The sequence below is a fragment of the Ochotona curzoniae genome, unplaced genomic scaffold (genome assembly GCF_017591425.1).
Source record: "Ochotona curzoniae isolate NIBS_2020 unplaced genomic scaffold, NIBS_Ocur_1.0 scaffold_3835, whole genome shotgun sequence".
In the NCBI taxonomy this organism is placed as follows: domain Eukaryota; kingdom Metazoa; phylum Chordata; class Mammalia; order Lagomorpha; family Ochotonidae; genus Ochotona; species Ochotona curzoniae.
In genome coordinates, this window is record NW_024467114.1 from 17,916,323 (window position 1) to 17,936,793 (window position 20,471).

At 43.9% G+C, this 20,471-nt stretch overlaps 1 protein-coding gene across 1 annotated transcript in view; it reads right to left on the minus strand.

The window, feature by feature from the left end:
• Positions 1–15,300, minus strand: part of RALA (RAS like proto-oncogene A) — a 45,665-nt gene extending 30,365 nt beyond the window's left edge. Inside the window, exon 1 of the mRNA XM_040965127.1 lies at positions 15,080–15,300. The gene's annotated coding sequence lies outside the window, so the exon portion shown is untranslated. The remainder of the gene's footprint in view (positions 1–15,079) is intronic.
• Between the last annotated feature and the right edge of the window lie 5,171 nt (positions 15,301–20,471).

Below are 20,471 nucleotides of genomic sequence, written 5' to 3' on the forward strand. Positions count from 1 at the left end.
TTTGGGAGAGAAAGCCAGTTGAATCATAGGTCATCACAAGACAGTCCCAGAATTAGCAGGTAAGTTTGTAATGTCGACAGAAGCTATATAAGTTCTCACTAGAAATTATCTGCTCGTAAGCTAATAGAAATACTCAACAGTCATAATTCCCATATTTTGAGAACAAAGGTAACTAAGATTTATGGATGAATACTACTTCTGTGTTTTAATATCCTGTAGCATTTATTTGTAAAAACAACATGTAAGGCAGGCACCTGATATGAAAAACAAGACTCAGAAGCCTAGACAAAGAATTATGCATTTTGCCTAAGAATTCAATATAAGCAAATCAGCTGAGTAAGGATGTGAAAGAGAGTCCATCTGCTTCCCAACTGCTTCTGCTCATGTCTGCTTGAATATTTGTACGCAACTCAAACTCAAAATTATTAAAACAACCTTTTCTTTCTCCAACATTCTCCATTTCAATGAAAAGCATCACCATTCATTCAGGCTCAGGTGCTAAAAGCAGAAACTTTAGAGTTTTTCCTGATGACCCTTCTCTAAACTTCTCACACACAAGAAATCCAAAATCCTGTGTGTTACTGCCTTGGTATCTCAAATCCAACTATTTCTCAATTCCCCTAATTCAATTCAAGATATGATCACATGACTTGGGCTATTAACAAAGTCACATTATCCAGTAGTGTCTACTTTCAAGATGTCCCACTCGTGTGCCTGCTGGCAAGACACTTTAGTTCCTTATCAGTTAGGCCTTTCCACTGGGCTGTCAGAATGTCCTCATGACAATGACACCTGGCTTTCCCCAGACTGAGTGATCTCATCAAACTGGAAGTCACATAACGTCATTTTCTCCATGTTCTTATAGTGCCATAAATCAGCTTTCCATTGTGAAAGGGACAATATAAAGATGGGAACACTAAATGACACAGATGTTTCAAAGGCATGTTGGAGAATAGTTACCACAAAGAATATAACAGGAGAAAAGTTAAAGGCTTTATGTCTATGGATTGGAACACTTACTATCATAAACATATCAATCTTCATCAATTAATCGACAGGTCCAATGCAGATCCACTAAGAATACTGGCAGAGATTTTTGCAAAAACTGATAAGGTCATCTTAAAATCTGAAAACATTAATGCCAACAAAACTCCAGGCAATCTTGAAGAACAGCATCATGGTACTCACAGGTTGGCAAAATAAGCCATCTGCTTTTACAAACAGAATTTTTTGGGACACAGCCATTCCCATATTATCCATGATTGCCTTCGAGTTACAGTAGCTGAATCTGGTAGCTACCACGACAGATCATAAGGCCTACAAAGACTAAACCAGGTAGTACTTGGCCTTTACAGAGAATAATGGCCTATTATCATTCTATTACAAAGGAACATTAATGTACACATTATGCTACGAAAGTATGGAAAGGCAAGGAGCTGGCAGTTTTCCCCGTCATAAACATGAATGTGTAAAATGTGCCTCTCTTTAAAAGATAATCTTACCTGAATATCAATTTGAAAAATCAATTTCTAATCTGCTGAAAATCTAGTTTCACTGGATTTTGAGCACAATTATTGAAAATTTAAAACATGGGCTAGCGTTATGGTATAGTGAGTTAAGTTGCCACTTACAACGCTGGTATCCCAAACAAAGGCTAGCTTGAGTATCATGTCCAGTCTGGTTTCTTGTTAATGTACCTTGGAAAGCAGAAGATGGCCTGGGTAGCTGGGCCTCTGTCATCCTTATGGGCTGAGACCCAGATGAAGTTTTAGCTCCTGACTTTGGCTTGGCCCAGACCTGACCCTTAAGGTCATTTGAGTGAACCATTGGATAAAAGATTGCTCTTTTTTCCCCACCACTCCCAACCTCATAATTGTGCCTTTCAAATAAAAAAATGCTTAAAATGAAACAAAACAAAAAATATGACCAATTGTGATGAGTTTTTAAAGCTAAAATTCATTAAAATCTGTCCTTAATTGTTCAATGAATAGAAAACCAAGGATTGTGGGGCTTTGTATAATGGCTCAATGGCTAAATTCAAGCATTGCATGCACTGGGATCCCATATATGCACCAGTTTGTGTCCCGGCTGCTCTACTTCCCTTCCAGCTCCCTGCCTGTAGCCTGGGAAAGCAGTAGGGGATGGCCCAAAGCCTTGGGAGCCTGCACCTGTGTGGGAAATCCAGAGTAAGCTCCTGGCTCCTGACTTTGGATTGGCTAAGCTCTGGTTGTTGCAGCCACTTGGGAAGTGAATCACTGGATAGAAGATCTAGCTGTCTCTCCTTCTCTCTGTAAGTCTGCCTTTCCAATAAAAATAAATAGATTTTAATGATAAAAAAAGAGGACCAAGGATTATTAATAAGAAAACCCAGTCAACAAAATACTTCTATTTTGATTTATGTTTATGGGGTTGGCATCTATTGTAATTATGATAGCTGTTAGAAAAAAACACAAAGGGAACCTAAAACCAGACCTTTGGGTATCAGAAAATATTAACCACCCTTAAAATGAACAGTCTGGGAGCAGAAGGCCTGGGCTCAGCTGAAGCCAGGAGCTTCATTCAGGTCTCCCTTGTGGGTGCAGGGGTGTATGCCCTTGGGCCATCATCCACATCAGCAGGGAGCTGGATCAGAAGTGGAGCTGCTGGGGCAGGAATCAGCACTCACAGGGATACTGGCAATCCAGGTGGCAGCTTACTCACTATGCCAGAACACCAGCCCTGACACTTTAGAGGAACCTAACAGAATAATTTTATGTTTACTTAATTAAAAGGTAGACTTGCTTTCTTTTCAACACTTCATTTTTCATTTTTGCTGTTGCATTTTATAAAACTATCAGCCTGCCATGTATGGAGAATTTTTCTTATCTCAGCAGAGATAAGTTTCAGAAGCTCAGCATTAGAACTGAAAGTCTGTCTAAAGGCAAACCTGGTTATAACATTTCTTAAATATTTTCAGTAGCTCAATGGCCCAAGACAAAATACTTTATGATCTGCCCACCACCCTTCCAACCATCTCCTATTTGGTTCTTTTTCCCCACTTTACCACATAAAAACACAAACTCTTCAAACTGACATGTGAATTTGCTCTCTAGTACTGAATACTAAATGCCCAACTAAACCTAATACATCTCCTTCCTCACACTCCTGGAACGCTTCTGCTGTTCTGTAAGCTAGTCTGAAGTGACTAGCACGCACTGTTTACACACTAAACAAACATTCTACTATTCAAGACCTGTGAATCATGTACACCATACTGTCTCCCTTAAAAGGTTCTAATTTCTTCTCAATGCTTTACATTTAAATCACAGCAGCTATCTATCAGCTTCTAGTAATTCAAGAAAAAAAAAGACTCCCATTCTGCCCTTTCTCATCGCATTTTTAAGGCTACAACTGACAACTTATCTCTAGGCTGGAATGAAAGAACACATAGTAACACTTTCATCTTAGGATTACTTTCAAACCACTACCTTAAAAGGGAATGTCCTTTCTAAACCCCTTGACCCCACCTCCCATGCAGTGACACACACTTACAAAACAGGTTTACTGACTAATACGATAACAAAGTTACAAAAAGAAAAATCACTTACTGTTTACCCTCAGCCCAATCATTTCAATCCAAGTACCATATTTTCCAGTGACAATAAACTGAAAGGAAAAATCTTAATGAACTCACGATGCTACAATTGTAATCCAACTATCTTAAATTAAAGGGTACCTCACATTTTTAACCCAGAGAGAGAGGGAGAAAGTGTGAGCAGGGGGAAGAGAGAAAGCTGGTCCATCCAATTGGGGTTTGCTACTATAATCTCGATTATAGTAACACTCTGCTCTACCTTCACATGAACACGTATTTCAAACCAATGTGGCATGGTGGGTTAAGCTGTCATTCTATACGGGCACCAGTTCTTCTGGCTGCTCCAATTCAGCTTCCTACTAATGTGCCTAAAAAAGCAGCAAAACATGGTCCAAGTTTTTAGGCTTCTGGGCTGATGTGGGAGACTTGGATGGAGCATTTGATTTGGTCAGCACAGCCCTGGTAATTGAAGTCATCTGGGGAGTAAGTGAACAGGAAATCTCTTTGCCTTTCAAATGAGTTAAAAAATAAGATCTTGGGTTCCAAATAAGCAAATGTTATTACCTTTTTAAAAGACTTAATTATTTGAAAGGCAGAAAAAGGGTGTGCGAGAGAGCGAGTACACACAGAGAATTTCTATCTGCTAGTTCACTTCCCAAATGCCCACAACAGCCAGGGTTGGGCCAGGCTGAAGCCATGAGCCAGGAACTCCATCTGTGTTTTCCATAAGGGTCAGAGAACCAAATACGCGGGCCAGTATCCTTTGCTTTCCTAGGCACACTAGAGGAGAGCTGAACCTGTAGCGGAGCAGCAAGGACTCAAGCTGGCGCTAGGAAATGGGACACTGATGCTGCAAATGGCAGCTTAATTTGCTATGTCACAACATCAGCCCAACTGTTATTTTTTTGGAAATTCGTCATGCACTTAAAAAAAAAAACGGAATTTGTCATCAGAGCAGTTAAAAGTTAACGAAAGAAACAAAAGATATGCAGCTAGATGTGCTAGCTTGAAGAAATGAAGGCTGTGTGCTATCTGAATAGGCAGAATAGTGCACATCAATAACCACAGTTTTACAACTACCAGCTTGAAGTTTTTGAAAAAGGTAAATGTAGAAGGATTACTATTAACTCTGTCATAAGATTCACTGTTTAAGAAGTGCTAAAAAATATCTGTATACTAACTGACGCACAAGATCAAAAAACAAGCAACAATGAGAAGTCATAAGATAACAGACTTCAAAACAAGGACACATTTTTACAATTCAACTATCCCTCAACTGAAGCAATTTCCACAGTGCTAGCCTGAATATTGAAGAATGGCTACTTGCAGGATAGCTCTGCAGAAAAAGTTGTGAAAAATCAGAACATACCACCCCAAAATATGTCTCTTCGACATAAAAAATATTTTGGGAGCGCTGAAGACAATTTGGAAGCAGCAAATTTGGGTCAGCACTGTGGTACAGTAGGTTCAGTCACTGCTCGCAGTGTCAGCATCTCCAATGGGTGCTGGTTCAAGTTCTGCCTCTTCCACTTTTGATTCAGCTCCTTACTGATGGAAGATGCCTCAAGTACTCAGATGCCTCAAGTACTTGGGCCCCTGCACCCAGATGGCAGACGGATGAAATAGCTCCTGGCTCCTGAGCTGGTGAGTAAACAGATGAAAACTTTGTCTCTGCCTCTCACTCTCTCTGTAACTTTCAATTGCAAATTATTTCTTTTCCCCTAGCAAACTAAGGAAAAGCTCTCCATTCTCTTTTTCTGTTTAAAAGCAAGACACAAATTCTCCTTTTCTGAAGACAACTCCAGCTGCCATAAAAGGAATCTCAATAAATCTAACACCACTGCTTTCCTCTGATCTATTTATCTTCCCCCAGTTTCCTGCCTTTCAAAGCTTCTGTTTTATCACTTCCCCACCAATGTATTCCTTCAGATGTTATTCTTGCATGATGTGATACAAGTGTTAATAAACTTATTGGTTGCATGCTAATCTGTTTTTTGTTACAAGGGTTTGTCCTGAATGATCTATTAGCCACACAACCTCTTAAGGTCTGTTTCAACTCTGACACATGGATGATATGTTCTATACAGAGATTTCAAAACCAAAAGTTTCCAGTTTCAGATTTAATTTTCACACCGAAATAAATCCTGCAGAGTATGGCCTAGAAAAACTGCCAGATACACACAGCAGTCATTTATTCACGTACAGAAACAGATACCACTTATGTATATATCAATTAAGGGTTTAGATAAGAAGTACTTCAAATGATAAACATACTTTCTGAGCAGGAAAAATCACACTTGAATCAACAGCACCATCACCAATCCCATCAAATACCCAGAGTCAGTGACAGGAGCCAGGAGCTATCCTGACTTAAAGAATCACTTCAAAGACAAACCAGGAAACACACAGCATTCACAGAACTTGAGAATTCAAAGAAATGCATGTGAAGGGGAAGCAAACAGCGTGTGCGGGGGGGCGGTCAGCACTACAGTGTGGCAATGTTAAGCTGTTGCCCACAGTGCCAGCATCCTATATAGGTTACAGTGTTAGCTGTGCCACTTCTGATCCAGCTCCCTGCTAACACATCTGGGAAGGCAGTGGAAGATGGCCTAAAGCCCTCTGGGCCACTGCACTGAAGTGGGAAATACTGAGGAAGCCTCTAGCTCCCACCTGGCCCAGACCCAGCTGTGATGACCCTTTGGGAAGTGAGCCAGAAAATGAAGACCTCTTTTTTTCTACCTGTCTCTCTCTTACTTTCCTTTTCAGTAATTCTGCCATCAAATAAATGTCTTAAAGAAGAAGAAAAAAAGTGGTTTGGGAAAACCTCAAAATATGAAACTTAGTAGTTACTGTATAATCTAGCAATTCTGCTTCTAGATATGCATTAAGAAATGAAAATACATGTGGATGCAAAAACACATGCAACAATGTTCACAGCAGCACTAAGGGCCCAGAAGTGGAAACACACACACATTGGTCAGCTAATGGATAAATAAAAGTGACAGATTCATACAAAGTGACATTATTCAGTCACAAAAAATATAGAATTGACACATGCTACAACTGAGCTTTGAAAATGCTATGCTATGGGTTCCGTGCAGCAGCCTAGTGGCTGAAGTCCTCGCCTTGCATATGCTATAATTCCATATCAGGGCCGGTTCGTTTCTTGGCTGTTTTATTTCCTTCCAGCTCCTTCCCTGCTTATGGCCATGGAAAGCAGTCGAGGACGGCCCAAAGCTTTGGGTTCCTGCACCCATGTGGGAGACCCAGAAGAAGCTCCTGGCTCCAGGCTTTGGATTGGCTCATCTCCAGCTTTTGCAGCCACCTGGGGAGTGGGCCAGCAGATGGAAGGTCTTTCTCCCTCTCATTCCTTTTCTCTGCAGGTCTGACTTTCCAATTAAAAAAAATAAGTCTTAAAAAAAAAAAAGAAAAGAAAATGCTATGTTATATAAAAGCAGCCACAGACACTGGTGGGAATCCTGGCTGCTCCACTTCTGATCCAACACCCCGTGCGAGGTTTGGGAGAGGCAGCAGCGGATGGGTCTCTGCATCCACACAAGAGACCCTGAAGGAGCTCCTGGCTCCCACTTTCACACCAGCCTAGATATGGCCACTACAGCCACTTGGGGAGTTAGATAGAGAACAGAAGATCTGTTTTTCCCCTCTCTGTATCTTTCAAGTAAAATAAATAAATCTTGAAGAAAAGTAAAAAAGCAAAGGACATTGAAAAGAATAGTGATAGAATAAAAATTACAAATAAACAGTGAATGTAAACAGAGTTCGACAGTTATAGTACATATAGATTTGAACAAAGATAGAATGGGTTTTTATGAACTGTACCAAAGCTACAACAACAACAAAGATCAAAGTTTTATTCTGGGGACCAATAACACTAATGAAAATCACAAGTAGCAAATAAGAATTAATAAGTAACAGGCATAGAGAATTCTTTTTTTGTAGTGTACAGACATAAGAAACAGATCTTGGAGACTAAAAGGATAATGGCAAAGTTACCAATTACCTAGACATTAAGTGTCTAGGCCAGTGTCCCAGAAACCCAAGACCTCAAGGGACGGCAATTTTGTGTCACAGGCAGAAAGGTGAAGGGCAACAGATCGTTCTTACATTGGAAAGGAGGAAATAAGAACAGCAAAGATCACCTGCCATACGGTAGCAGGATGTTTGGGGTGAGAGCTGAGGATCTTCAAGTCAGGCAAGGGCCCCCCAAAACAACCTGTGTTCCCCCTGCCCCCACCATGTCTGCATTTCCTACCAGGAAGGCAAAATCCAAACACAAAGAGGCTGCAAGGACACAGGTAAAGTAGGGACCAACAGCTGCTCACCAATAGAGGATTACCACCGTAACCAGAGCTCCTGAACACAGGAGTAATACATTATGAACACTCCACTCCCCAGCACCACCAGGACAGCAAAGATGGATGACAGGATGTGGACTGAGTGCTGCTGGAAGCTCTAGGGAGGTGCCATTTAACAATTGGGACAAGAAATTAGCAAGTGTCCTACCACCCAGGACTCCTGGGAGAGGACACAATGACAGGAACAACAGGATATGACTTCAGAGTTCATATCTGGATAATCTGAAATTATAAGAATTTATGAACTTTATGGCACTTAAACTTTCAGGGTGAATTAGGCAAGGAACTGAAAATACTTCCCAGACTTGGGAAACTGGTGTGTGTTGTCATTGCAACACAGACACAGCATGCACAAGGATGCTGAGCCCACATGTGAATCGACACCAATACTTCACTCCAGCCATAAGCAAATTCTGGAGACACAACTGCTTGTGAAAGCCAAATGATCAGGGCCCTGAAGTTTCTCTACTATCACCCCTAAGCTGTGTACTTGAAGCTACTGCCAAGAATAAACTCATCTAACTACAAACCTGCCTTGCTGTAAGACTAGAGATCTCCGGATCCAAGACAACACCGTAACAATCCAGACTCAGCTGGTTTCATCCAAAACCGAGGTGTAGAGGGGAACTTTTAGATTTTCACAGACCTTGTGGTAGCTTCAGCTTAAATGGGAGAAACAGGACAGTGTCCTGTGCCATCCTAGACTGGCTGGAGCAGGGAGAGAAGTGGGACTGGTTGTGTAAACTCAGGGACACTGGTCACCTTGCTTTCCATTGCATTTTGCCACTTCCCACTAGCAAAGTCAGCCTTTCTTGCATCTCATCACATCAAGTCCATCAAGTCTTGAGACACTGAGGGCTACAATCTTAGAATAATTACTCACTGGTAAATTAATACTCAAGTACAAATACAAGTATCTGCCAGCCACAAAAACAATATGAGTTGCACTGCTATTAAATACTGTATTGAAGATATTAATCAATGCAATTAGATAAGACTGAGGCCCAACACTGAAAAAGGGAAAAATCTCCCTAGCGACAGACAAGATAGCAAACCTAGAAAACTGCAGAGAATTTGAAAACTGAAGTAACTTAATAACATCACCAGGTGTTAGGAAAACAAACATTAATACAATATAAAATGAAAATACACATGAACAATTTTTTAAGAAATAGAGAAGCAAACTATAACTGCCAATAGAAAGTGGAAACATTTAGGGATAAGCTTAATAAAGAGAACTGTAAGCTAGGTCTCAAAGACACAAAGGCAAGCTTATGAAAATAAAGATGCTGCTTATTCTTGAGGAAGAAGCCTCACCACCATCAAGATGTCAGTTCCCCTTAAGTTTGGGAAGTGAACCAGCAGAGGGAAGATCTCTCTAACTGTGGCTTTCAAAAAAATAAAAAGAAAAAAGTGACAACCATATGAGTACCAGCAGAAAGCACGTGTGCACGCCTCTATAAGCCAGGACAGGGAAACACATTTTCTAGCTTACTAAAAAGCTCCATATGTAACAAATTTAAGAGTCACGCATCTGATTACACAAAAAGCAAACCCTGCCTGGCAAAGAACATCATAAGAAATGCCAAAAGATGACTGAGTGAAAATTCCAAAGTTACATAGTTAATATTCTTAAACCAAACAACTTTTGAAACTAAGGAGAAAAATGATCACAAGTTACAAAGAAACTGGGCAAATAACCTGAATATTAAAATGAACTCTCAAGCATATGAAGAAAAAAGTTCAATTCACTTATAATAAGAGAATAGAAGTGAAATCCACACTCAGATGCCATTTCTTAGCCACCAGATGGGCAGGAGTTCGAACTCGGTACAGCTGCTGGTGAAGCGCTGAAGCAACAGGTTCCCCTACACTGCTGTGGGATGTGAACAGCACAAGCACACAGCAAGAGGGATGTACAGGCAGCCTGAAGACACACTTCCACACAAAGATACATGTATGTACACGCCTTCCCTGTAACATCATTCGGAATGGTAAAGTAATCTCAAAAGCAACTTAAATGCAAGACACTGGCTGATGAAAAACTATTGTACCTGCACTGCACTAGTGCACTATGCGGTTAAGAATGAGTTATTTGGGCTCAAGCGCGTTAGCCTAGGGGCTAAATCCTTGCCTTACATATGCCAAGATCCCATATGCCCATTCGCCCATTACCCGTCCAGTTCCCTGCTTGTGGCCTGGGAAAGTAGTTGAGGAAGGCCCAAAGCCTTGGGACCCTGTACCCACATGGGAGACCCAGAAGAAGTTCTGGCTCCTGGCTTCTGATTGGCTCAGCTCCAGCCACTGGGGCTGGCTGGGGAGTGAACTAGTGGATGGAAGATCTTCTTCTCTGACTTTCCAATAAACAATAAATAAAATAATAAAAGAATGAGTTATTTTAGTTTCAGCACTTTATTTTTTTCAAATAACCACTAAGTTATTGAGAGATAAACACATATTAAATTGTTTAAGCCTAACTATTTAATGAATTAACTTACTAAGAATTTTAATATAGGAATACTGTGAAAAAAAATTACTCATAAAATAAAAGTACCATTGGGCCTGGCACAATAGCTCAATGGGTAAATTCTCACCTTGCACGTACTGGGATCACATATGGACATCAGTTCATGCCCAACTGCGCCACTTCCCATCCAGCTTCTTGCTTGTGGCCTGGGAAAGCAGTGGAGGGCAGCCCAAAATCTCGGGACCCTGAACCTGCGTGGGAGACCTGGAGGAAGCTCCTGACTCCTGACCAGCTCAGCTCCAGGCATTGCGGACCACCAGTAGATAGAAGATCTTTCTCTCTGTCTCTTGTCTTCTCTGTAAATCTGATCTGCTTTTCTAACAAAAATAAATAAATCTTTAAGCACAAACAATAAGGAAAATAAGGGTACCATGAAGTTTGGGAAATTCCGATAAAGGCCTGTGTATGTGTGTTTGGGGGGGCTTCTGTGGACCACAGTCGACAACATTTACAGTGGGATCTTGAAGGTATTCTCCTACAGCACAGTAAGTGCTCCAGCGCATGTCAGGGCAGCACACAAGAGACACAACTAGAAGCTTTTCTCTTGAGGAGTCGGGTCCACCGAAATAGTGTGATCAAGGTACAGTTTCGGGGAGGCACAACCTAACCTGAGTTCTGAGGAGCAAAAGGAGTATATCAGATTGGGGGGAAAGGAGAGGCTAGAACGGCAGGAAGAGGAAATGGAGGAGTAAGTAAACACCACCATCCCAGAGCTGGGGACTCCTGGGCCTGAGTGTCACCAAGAGAGGCCAGGGTGAGGTATGGAACGCTCCTGGAAGGTTTTGTAAATAACAGTAAGGATAACAGGAGTCTACGCATTCTCAAGGGGCAAAGGGAAGCCGCACGAGAGGGGTTTAAGCAGGGGAAGATCATGTCTGTCCCAACCAAGAGTGGGGAAAAGGTTAGAGGAGGGCCAAGCAGAGGTTAGGGGGCTCTACTAGAACAGATCTGACCAGGGCAGCTGAAGCAAAGCACTTGGCAATTCAGCATGGCAATTTCCACATTCAATGGATGGCTGTGTTGGCTACTCAACCACGCAAGAAAACTGGAGATGACCACAATCACAATCTTTGTGGAAACGGGGATCGCTGCCCCACCTGCACAGTGCATCTGGGAGGAGAAGTTGTCTCACAATCTTGCTGTGTTTTACTGTTCAAAATGACATTGTCAAAGCCTGGTGTTGAGTTTCAAAAGTGAATTCATAAATGAAATTTGATCCCACACTGTAAGGAGATAATGCATGCCAAGGGTTTTGTCTGCTGCAACTAATACAGGACTCTCACTATGAGCGCCTTAAGAAGAGCATCACAGTATTCTGTACAACCTTGATTTTTCGTTCGTTTGTACAGACTATCCTCCTGACTTGGAAGAAATAACAGTCTTGATCCTCAGGCATAACCAAATCAAGGATATAAATTTTCTTCTAAAATTTATTCACACTTTTAAAGCTCACATGGTTTTAATTTCTTTATTTTCTACATGGTAATAAAATCCTTATGAATGCAATGAGAAAAAAAACAAAGAGCTGATCCTTACAGAGAATGAGTTTTTGCTTATAGTTAGACAAATACTTTTATATATATATAAAAAGAGTGAACACATCCTTCAAAATAAGTCCAACTAAAAGTGCATTTTTAAAAAGTGCACAGGCATGGAAAGAGCAGAGAATAGCAACGAGAACCTTAACAAGAGTTCTGCAAGAACAAGAAACGCCCAAGCCAATTCCAAAGGGAAAATGACCCAGCACTGTGCTTCCTTCTGCATGCTGCCTACCACCCTCTAATCTCTCCCCCCCACCACCCCAGTAGTGCAAAAGAACTGAAAAAGTGTGAGTTTAAGGAAATGTCATGACAAGCAGGCATATGGTTCTCCTGTCAACAGGGACTATTGTAGTAAAAAGCAAAAACCAAACATTACTGCTGTGCTCTTAACCCCACCAGGACCCCACAAGAATACCCAATCACTTCATCATGGCACACACAGACTACGTATGTGGCACGGGAACACCGGAATGGCAAGCACGTTGGGATTAAGAGGTGGTCCCTGCTTAGCCAGTCCCTGCATCCCAGGCCACCCTGGACAGCCAACAGTGCCAAGACTAGCGTGCTGACTTCCTGAAGCTCAGCTCAATGACAACTGCCTTTTCCTTGGCCTTTCAGAACTAACTGCAAAACCGGGTGGTCAGAAACCGTTGTTGCACTTTCAAATCCAGGCACTGCTACACACTAACAAGCTGGATGTCTAGCCGCTGACAAGTAACTTCCTTTGGCCATGGTAGAGTCCTGGAATACTATCTCTCCTGCAGAGGTATTGTGAAGATTAGCAATTACAAAAGTAAAGCTGTTATCGCAGTGCTTGGCAGGCGATCAATATATGAGAACTATTATCAAGAAGGCTGTCAGATTTTAAAAAGGGAAATCCAGCCTCTGCACAGTGGAAATGTCGCTGAGATAAGAAACTGCAGGCTTTAATGTCCAAGAATTAGGACATGAGCAAGACAATGAAAATCATAAACTATCGCAAAATGTAAATTTTTAACCATTCACGCTTTTACACAATTACAACACAGCTGTGCATGACAAGGATACACACACATACAGGAAGGGGTGCTGGTGTACGTAATCACGTTCTGTAGAAGGCATCCTGGGAAAACCAGCGCAAGATTGCCACCAGCTCTTTGCAAGAGAAAAGATGACCTCAGCACTTTTTTTTTTCCTGGGCCGTCCCTAAAGTGAAAATCATCCAGCTGTGTATAGACAAAAAAATCTTCCTACACGAATGGTAGAAAAACTTCTTTCCCATAATTAGCTGCCCCTCTCCCCCTTTCCCCTGCAAGCCCTGCAAAGAAAGTGTCCTCCTGAATGACTGCTTCCAAATACACGATAGATGACTGCACACTCAGCAGGCATACCAGGAACGCACCTGCATCTCAGAAACATGGAAATGGTTACTGGCACACCATGCCAAGGTCACACCTGGAAGGCAGAGGATTTCTTGTACCCGGTAGCAAACTGGTGATGCACCCTGTCTCCCCAATCACTGGTTACTCCCAACTTCCTCTTCTGGGCTAAGGTTGGGTATGGCTATCAGCTCCAAACACACTTTCTGCCTATCCCGAGAACATCTGCACCGACAGTCAACAACGAACCCCGGGATTCAATTTATTCAAATGGCCAATCTCAGTCCCCTAAGCAATTTTAAACCTTTGGGGGGAATCACAGCTTTGGAAGATACTGAATTCTGGAGTTACTCCGAAATCTTGCTTAAGAACAGAAGAAAAAACAAACAAAAATGTCTATATGTCCTTAAGACCTGAAGCACAAACACAGAACAAGCAAATCTGTGGGTGAAAAAAATGATCCCTGGAAGGCCACAGTGAGGTCACCCGGAGCTTTATTCACTCGGTGAAGAAATGTGTAAAAATCTCTTATGTTCCAGGCACACTGCATGGGAACACAACGATGAGTAAGACATGGCTCTGGCCCTGAAGAAAACTACAGGTTTAAAAACATCACGTTAAGTCACAAGAGTCATGTTAGGCTAACTGTACAAATGGGCAAAAAAAAATATGTTTAATAACATCAATGTAAGCTTAGCAAATATATATATTTATATTCACTAATACACATAAGCTAGAAGGAATACCTTCCTTGGTGTCTACCAAAAAAAAAAAATTTGCAATCCAATTTTTGGGAACATAATTAGAGCTGTAATTTCTTCCAGGAAAAGAATGCACTTAGGACACATTTTCTATAAATCCCACATCGTCTCCTTCCCACTTTGACCGGTTTGCAAATGAGGTGCATTTCAGCTTGACACCTAGGGCGTGGCACCAGAGTTCTCACACTACCTCCGCCACACCTGGGCGAGCGCTCACAGTTCCGGCCATTCAGGTTTCCAGGCAGAGGCCAGTCAGTCCATTCCCTCCTTCTCCCTGAACCCCCGAAACGCACCGCGGCCCGCCGTCCACTTCCACCCAGACACTAGGGCAGACAAATCACACCTTGCACTCCTTGGACAGCTTTCAGGGAGGAACCAGACCCCTCCCACCTCCAGCATCTACGCTCTCTTTTCCCCTGATCCCCAGAACCTGGGCTAAATCGCGGGCCAACTGTTCAGCTCGGTGCGGAGCGTCTAAGGACTCCGGTCTGAACAAGCCATTCCTCTAACTGGCACAAACCCCAGGCGGAGATGCTTCAAAGACAACTGCTCCAGTGGAGGCGAGGAGTGGAAAGAAAGGGAAGGAGGCGAGAGGGGCGGAGTGCAGCGCGGGGGGACTGCGGCGGCACAAGGTTCTCCCCCACCCTCCCCACGGGTCCCCGGCACCGCCCGGGCGCGGCGTGCCAGAGATGCGAGGTGACCTTCGCGCGAGGCCAAACTCGGGGGACCTCAAGCCGCCCGCTCCCCGGGGCTGCACTCGCCCGCACAGCGGCGGGCGCCGCACCCCAGATTCCAGCCTCGCCTCCGTTCCTCCCCGGGTACAACCCGAAAGGTGCAATCTCGGCAGCCGCACGCCGGGCCCCGCCGCCACCCCGGACACACCCCCGCCGCTCCCGCCCCGGCGAGCCCCTCCGAGGGCCGTCCGGGCCAGGCATCGCTCACCTGCACCGCGAGCCGGTCCCCGCCGCCCCGCGGGCTTCGGAAGCCGCGGCTGCGCTGGCTCGGGCCGGACGAGCGGCAGGAGGAGGAGTCCGGCGGGCGGGCGGGCAGGCGGGCGGTGGCGGAGCCTGGGCGGTAGCAGGAGGAGCAGGAGGAGCAGGAGAAGGAGGAGGAGGAGGACGACTCCGGCGCTCCGCTCTGGGCAGGTCCACCCTCCTCCTGGCCGCTCTGCAGCAGCCGCCGCAGATCACTTCCGGGGCGCTGGCGAGCGGGGTGGGGCCGACTGGGCAGGGACTTCCTGTCCGCGGGCGGAGAGGAGGGCGAGCGGAGTCCCGGAGTTGAAGAACAATGGCTGGGAAGAGCGCGGGGCTGGCCGGCCTCCGCCCCTAGGACCGTCAGCCCTGCCGGTCGGAAGGCCCTCCTCCGGGTTCCTAGCTCCTGGCGAGGTGAAGTCACCTCCTCGCGGTCCAGGAGTGGCCGCGGGCGTCGCGGCCGTTCCCGGATCTCGGCGTCGCGTTGCGACGTCCTTGTCTCTTTTTCTGGGGACGAGGAGGGGGATCCTGGGGGAAGCAGGGGAGCGCGGAGGCCGCCATCTTGGTTCTCATGGGGGGCAGCCCCCTTCTTCCCGAGCGTGTGAGGGGACGGGGCTGCCGCGCGCTTCGCTAGTGTTTTCCAGAGCTGCGGGCCGAATCCCAGGCGGTGGGCAGGCGCCCGCCCTGCCTAGCAGGGGTCTCCGTGGACCGCCCCTGGCCTTGTAGCCTCACTGTCGACCCCTGCAAAACTCGCCTCCGCAGCTGGTCTGAGGGCTCTCGGGCCCCGCTGCGCCTGTAAGTCCCTGTAGCGCTGAGGTCTCCCTGCAGCCCCATGGCGCGTGATTTGTAACGAAGAGTAGTGAAATTAATCGGTGTGTTTTGTTTTGTTTTGCATCTGGTTGCAGCTCCAGAGCCTCACTGCTTGACGTTTGTTCTCTTATCGCTCCACCATCCAATTTAGTTGCCAACTAGGAGCTAGCCTTACACGGTCCAGAAAGGCCATTCCAGGGCGCAGTTAGGGAAGCAAAGTAATTGGCGTTTAGAAGGATGCTGTATCAAGGTCTAGAACGAGGGAAGGCTGTTTTCTTTACCTCTGGGTTTGAGTTTAAAAATAACATGGGTATTTCCCAGGACCTAATCATGCGGAATGGCAAGTCAGGATGCAGGTCGAATGCACGTGGAATACGGGGACCAGCGTGGGTCGCAAAGACCATAGGACTTACGGGTCTTCAAGTTACAACCCGAGTTGCTGAGAAGCATGGATGAAGCAGGCAGGCACCAAATGGAGCCTGACTGTGTTCCACGCCCTGCAGGGGCCGTCACAGAATGTTGACATGGAGCAGGGATTTGTTGAGGGGAGGAGCAGGACAGGAAGAGAGCAGGTGGGCCAGGGGTCACTGCGGAAGAGGAAGTGCAAGGCCTCTCCGAGGATTCCTGTATGCAGTTGTCCTGCAGGATCCTGAATATGTATTTCCAGAGGAAGCTGCCTGGTCAGAAGGAAAGTGGCACTGAAAATGCCTTTTCGTGCTTTGGGAGAGGAGTAGGATAACAGAATTTAGGTAAATGAAAAGAAGGGTGAGTTAGGGAAATGCGGGACTTACTAACACAGGGGTGTGATTTGGTCCATAGAAATTTGAAATAGGAGCAGTGCTGTCTCCAACAGTGGCATTTGCTGTGTGGGTATGGGGGGAGCTGGGCTGAAGTCAGGCCCCAGGCTTCCATCAATGTGTCCAAGCCAACTGCAATCTCCCCACACTGAGCAGTAGTTTGAAAACCACAGCTTCCTCTGTATTTCCACATTAAGGGGAAACAAATTCTGCTGTGAGGATATATGCCCACCCACCCTCAGATCAGAATTCTGACATCTCATTTTCTGCTAAGGATGTATTTGTGTAGCCTGTTATCTTCAATCCTTGCTCTGGCCAGTTTCAGCTATCGTGGTTGATAAGGTTTAAAATGTGAGCGATCCAATCACTTTTAACTCTTGGATTAGTTAAGTATTTTTTAATCTCAATTTTCCCAGAATAGGAATGCATTCAGGTATGTCAGCAGCCATACAATTCATAGATGGAATAAACTGGAAATAAGAACAGCGTGATTTTCTTCTATATTTTTGTGTGTGTAAATAGGAATAGGATTTGACAGTGAAGAAATAAGTGCAAGTAAGGGACACTCCAGACAGAAATGTCTGTCTTGAGCAAGCCAGAGGGTTGCTTGTAAAGAGAAGCCCAGGGCAGTACGCCTAAGCATGGTCTGAGCTAGAACTAATACAGATGCAACTCAGGCTAATTGTTGAAGGCTAATAGAAGAGCTTAATGACCATGGGGTGAGGCTGAACCAGAAACTGAACGGGACAGTGGTAACCAAGGTATATCAAACATTTATCAAACTGTTCATGTGTGTTTATAGCTAATAAAATCTTAAACCTTGACAATAGCTGAAACTGGGCGTGGGCCAAGGGTGGAGGATAGCAGGTTGCACAAATACCTACTGAGTAGAAAACCAGATGGAAGATGGCTAAACAGTGAGCAGTAGAAAGAGGCTGAAGAGCAACCTCACCTGCTTCCTTCAGCCGGTCTCCTATGCTAACCCAGCATAAAGAAATAGTTCGTATTGTCAGAATAGTTCCTTTTGAGCATGGGCTTCAGAAAGCCACAAATAACAAAAGCCTTATAAATAATAGTTGTGGCAGCAAATCAAAGATAATTACTAGTTTTTACTCTACATTCCTGTAGAACAGCATTTTGGAGTACACACACACAAAAATGTAAAACCCTGTAGCTTTTAGGTTATTTAATATACTATGCTCAGTTGCCCTAGGATAGAGATATTTTTAGGTGTAGAAGCAACCAAATCATGGATAATGAAATAAACTGGAGAGAACAATTAGCCTGAGTTGCATCTGTATTAGTTGTTCACGGTTTGACCCTGCTGAAGTCACTTGACCTCTCTATGCCCTAGTTTCTCTGATTGTAAAATAGAGATAATAATAACTTTCTACCAATTGCCTCTCAGAGATACTAGAAGAAATAACAATGCTATAAAAACCTCTTTGAGGTTGTTGAATGAAAGGGCATAATTGTGAGTACATATTATTAATTTTAATATCCAGTAGAACTCAGCAACATTCCTAAATTTGCTGACTGGAAAATTCAACATGAAGGATGAAGGACGCTTTAAAATACTCTTTTGTTTGACCAGCAGAGACAAAAGAAAGAGATCTGCTGTTCTCTGATTCACCACCAAATGACTGCAACAGCCAGGGCTGGGCCAGGTTCAAGCAAGGAGCTGAGGACTTCATCCGGTTCTTCCAGGTGGATGCCAGAGGCCCGAGTACATAAGCCATCTTCCACCACTTTCCCTGGCGGATTAACAGGTAGCTTTATCAGGAGCAGGTTAAGGCTTAGCCAGCTGCAACACAATGCTAGCTTCTTCGGAATTTACTTAGTGATATTTGTGATGAAACCTAAAGCATTATATAAATATGAGAGTATTTAAAGTAGAATAAATGGAAAATGTTCATTTTGGAACACAAAATTTTTTTAAACCCTTGTAATACCAACTGAATCTTCAAAGAGTTCATGAAAATGCATCTTATGAAAAAATCACATGTGGATTTCAAAATTTTCTTACTGGACCTGGTGCAGTAGCCTAAATGGCTAAAGTCCTCACCTTGCAGGTGCTGGGATCCCGTATGGATGCGATTTGTATCTCAGATGCTCCACTTCCCATCCAGCTTCCTGCTTGTGGCCTGGGAAAGCAGTCAAGGATGGCCCAAAGCCTTGGGACCCTGTACTCGAGTGGGAGACCCGGAGGAGGCTTCTGGTTCCTCACTTTGGACTGGCTCAGTTGTGGCCACTGGGGGAGTGAATCACCAGATGAATGAACTTTGTATCTCCTTCTCTTCATACATCTGCCTTTTCAGTTAAAAAAATAAAATAAATCTTTAAAAAGAAAAGAACTTAAAAAAATACAAAGTGGTATAGCTTTGTCAGAATCATATTTTAAAGTCAGTGATTAGTCTACTGCAGTCATTTAACTGATATTTTATATTTAAAGCATTACTCATGTCCCTAGATAATAATAGTAATTTATCTGCAGTTACATGCTTGTCTGAAATGTTAGGGTGGGGTTTTCCTGGGATTCTTCTGTCATTTGCATTCCTGTGAAATGTATAATCCAGCTGGGTTTTGTCCAGTGTCCATCCCTAAAGTGTATGAAAATTTTTCTACTAGATTGCTAACTTTAGTATTTTTCTCTTTTGAAAGGCATATGCTATACAAGTACACAGATGTATTCATGACTACCTAATATGCATGTCATATTCACAGGGTCCTTGTATACTAGTTTATAGAATATGATATAAATGTTCATTAACTGTACATTTAGAAATGACAAAGCCTGCTCGGTATATTTAGAATCAGATAAGAAAAAAGTTTATTAACAGCAATTTGTCATTGGTGGAAAAACAGAACAAAGTACATGTTCTGTTGTTAGGAGCGTCCTTTTTTTTTTTTTTTTATTTTCTTTCCACAACTTTGTGAGATAGGCATTGTCTGAAGAAACAGGCTCTGAGGGCTTAAAGACTTGTAACAGAGGCACATATTTAGCCTAGCAGTTAAGATGCATGCATGCCTTAAGGCAGTGCCAGAGTTCCGTACCCAACTCTACTACAGACCCTGAGCAGCAATGATGATGCTTGAGTAAGAGGGTCCCTGCTGCCCTGATGGGATACCTGAGTTGAGTTGGGCTTCTGGCTTTGGTACTGCCCAGACCTAGATATTGCAGTTTGAGGGGAGACTAAACCAGCATCAGGAGCTCATTCTCTCACTGTTACCTGTCTCTGCTTCTCGCATGTATTTTTTATTTTTTTAAATACTTGCTATAAGGGCCAACACCATGGCATAGTATGATAAGTTTCCATCTGTGGCATCCATATGGATACTGATTCGTGTCTTGTATGCCCTACTTCTGGTCCAGTTCTCTGCCTATGACCTGGCAAAGCAACAGAGGATAGCTCAAGTCCTTGAGCCCCTATACCACTGGGATCCATATCCTGGCTGCTTCAGTTCCCTTCCAACTCCCTGCTTGTGGACTGGGAAAGCAGTAGAGGATGGCCCAAAGCCTTGGGACCCTGTACCCACGTGGAAGACCTGGAAGAAGCCCCTGGCTTTGAATGGGCTCAGCTCTGACCATTGCCTTTTGGGGAATGAACCAGTGGATGGAAGATCTTTGTCTTTCTGAAAATATGGCTTTCCAATTAAAATAAATAATTCTTTTTAAAAAAAATAAAGATGCTGTCATTCCTTGGTTTTTTAGATTGTTAGTAAGCAAAATGCCTTGAAGCATCTCCCCAAAACTTC